The 3,319-nt window shown below is 31.9% G+C and overlaps 1 pseudogene; it reads right to left on the bottom strand.

Annotated features, from left to right (window-relative positions):
• Positions 1 to 1,799: 1,799 nt before the first annotated feature.
• Positions 1,800 to 2,384, bottom strand: LOC125419291 (small ribosomal subunit protein uS4c-like; annotated as a pseudogene).
• Positions 2,385 to 3,319: the final 935 nt, after the last annotated feature.

The raw sequence follows: 3,319 nt of genomic DNA, 5'->3' as shown, positions 1-3,319 counted from the left end.
GATGATAATTTAAAAATGCTTTTGTTGTATAGAACTTTATCTGCAATATTAAAAGCTTTACTTAGTGGAAAATTGAGAATTTGGGAGATATTATTTGCTAATATTAAAAAGTGTGATGAATTTGTATTTCTAGTATTTTTTGTGATAGTGTTTAACCAAAGAGATTTTGTTTTCTTGCACTCAACAAAGGAGAGGTTCCCCGAACAAAAAAACAAAAAAAAAAAAAACTCCAAGCCTATGCCGCATATGGACGGATCTTTTCAAGTTTTGGAGCCGAATAATAAGAATGCCTACAAGCTTGATTTACCGGGTGAGTATAACATGAGTGCTGCATTTAATGTTGCTGATTTGTTCCCTTTTACTGTAGGTGATGATCTAGATTTGAGGACAAATCCTTTTCAAGAGGAGGGGAATGATGTGATTCTTCCCGAGCCCACTCAACCAATAACCTGTTGAGGTGCTGATCCGACACGGATAAAGACTGGACCAATCACAAAAGCTCAAATTAAGAGATTTATGGCCAACCTGGGAGCATTTATATAGGGGTAATCAATTCTCAACAGAGCTTGTCCATAATAGAAGATACAAAGCCTATTCTAAGCATCCAAGTGGTGGAAGCCGATACAGACCTGGTTAGCAACTATGGTGCAAATATGGACACCGAGCAGCATGAAATAGTTCCAACTCTTTATGGAGTCAATACGTATGTCTAATAGGATATGGAATCAAGTTAAAGGCATTCAAAAAGGGGTTGTACAGACAGCTTCAAATTTGGCCTGTTTTTACTGTATTTTGTGCTGGCTTTATTTTATTTTGCTGAGTTGGCTTTTTCTCTTTCTTCCAAGCAAGGGCAACATGTGGGACTTTATGGTTGGATTATTTGGCATCCTAAAAATCATATTGAAGCTGATTTGGAGCTTAAATTGGTCAAAAAATGGTCAAAATTAACTTAGTCAAAAAGCTAGTATTTTAGTTTCCTAATTTGATTCTACTTTTTATTTTAGGAAATTATCATTACTTTTTGGATTCTATTTATTTATTTTCTGGAAAATAAGTTTAGGAAAGTTATTATTTTATTATTTTCATTGTAAATTAAATAATTTCTAATTTAAAATAAAGGAATTAATTAATCCAAATTAGATTAGGAAGGGAGTGAGAATTTCGGCCACCATAGGAAACCACTTTATATGGCCGGTTTTCCCTTTGTTTTTAGGGTTTTATTTCATGACTTTGTAGCCTATTTAAAGGCTTATTTTTAAATAAGAATAAAGCTTGAATTTTATACAGAAAATTATTTGTGAGATTGAATTCTCTTTGTTCTTTTGAACACCTAAAACACCATTAATGAATGAGTGTTTTAGTTTGACTTATCAAAAGGCCTTCTATCACCTATTATGATGTCTTTATTATATACCAAGGTTTCTAATCACAGGTTGGTTAGGGGTCAAGGTGACCATTAGAACTTGAACATAATTAGATCCGGGCTAATATAATAGGAGTTTAGGAGCAGGTCGTCCTGGGTTCGTATCACAATGTTACTGATTGCAGTGTAGCAAATAACAATGGATACCATTATTCCAACAATTAACCCTCTCTTTGATATAGATTCTCTATTCCTAATACTAATTTCTATGGTATGGAGAATACTGTAATGTAAAGGAGGGACAAAGAATGAAAATCACCCTACTAATCTATGATACATGAAGGGGAGAAAAATCCCCGTATCAAAACCGTTACCTCGGGTCTTTTTACATAATAAGGGGGTGTCCAAACCCCTGTTCTTGTTATTTTATTTCGGTTTAAGTCTGACGAGAATAATATTCTACAACTAAGAATTCATTTACTATCTGTTATTTGATTGATCAATCCTTTACATTGAAATGGGTGAAGCATTAAATGTTTTGGCAATTCCTTAGGGGAGGCTGAATCAAGATAATTTTGAACCAGAGCTCTAGACTTTTGTTCATCCTTTACTATAATAATATCTTGGGATTTGCAGCGATAACTTGGTATATCTACTATACAACCATTAACTAAAATATGTCTATGGTTAACCAATTGGCAGGCTTGGGGAATAGTCAAAGCCATACCAAATTGAAAAAGTATGTTATCCAAATGCATTTCCAGTAACTATAGTAAAACCTGGCCCGTTGACCTTTTGGCTTTTGCCATGATACGAATGTATTTAACTAATTTTTGTTCTGTAAGACCATAATAAAGTGAAATTTTTGTTTTTCTTCTAAATGAATACGATATTTGGATTTTTTACCGAGGCATGATTGGATTCTAAGATGGCTTCCGTCTCGAGGTTTTTGAGCCATTAGTCCCGGCAAAGCCCCCAGATGATGTATTTTTTTGAAACGAGGTCCTCTGTAATGTGACATAAAGACTCCTTATTTTATTGAAATTTCATAAGCCTAAATGAAATTAAAACTAAACTAAATGATAAATGAAGTGAAATTTACTAAAGTCTTGGACTGCAAAGAATATTAAATGAATTGTATCAATATCCAGACTGTATTGTATTGTATACATAATATATTTATATATAAATATTATTTATTATTGTGTATAATTTTTATACAATACAATAATATATTTTATAAAAAAATATAAATAAGCAATATATAAATAAATAATAAAGGTTATTTTCTTGATTGATTTGTTTTACAGAGATCGAACTTCTATTTTTTTTTTTTAAATAATTGGGAGTTTCTATGGGATAATAGAGAGATAATAGATCGGCGACCCTTGGTAAGGTAAAATGGTAAGAAGCCTTTTCAATATTCTTATTATCTCAACATTTTTATTATCAATTTAAAAAAAAAAATCAAATAGATGGAGAAAAGCCAGCTATCGTGATACGAACCTAGGAGGACCTGCTCCTAAACCCGTATTATATAAGCCTGGATCTAATTATGTTCAAGTTCTAATGGTCACCTTGACCCTTAACCAACCTGTGATTCGAAACCTTGGTATATAATGAAGATGCCACAATAGGTGATGGAAGGCCTATTGATAAGTCAAACTAAAACACTCATTCACTAATGGTGTTTTAGGTGTTCAAAAGAACAAAGAGAATTCAATCTCACAAATAATTTTCTGTATAAAATTCAAGCTTGATTTCTCATTGAAAATAAGCTTTTAAATAGGCTAAGATTACAAGCAAAAACCCTAAAAAAATTAATTCAAAACCGGACTCAAAGTGTGGAGAAAAAGAAAGTAGAGAAAAGGAAAGTGCCTAATTTTTCCTAGTTTCTTAAACTAATTTGGATTAATTAATTTCTTTATTTTGAATTAGGAATTAATTAATTTACAA

Source organism: Ziziphus jujuba, chromosome 11 (genome assembly GCF_031755915.1).
Source record: "Ziziphus jujuba cultivar Dongzao chromosome 11, ASM3175591v1".
NCBI lineage: Eukaryota > Viridiplantae > Streptophyta > Magnoliopsida > Rosales > Rhamnaceae > Ziziphus > Ziziphus jujuba.
Note: the sequence above shows the minus strand (reverse complement) of the source record. Positions and strands in the feature narration are given on the sequence as shown.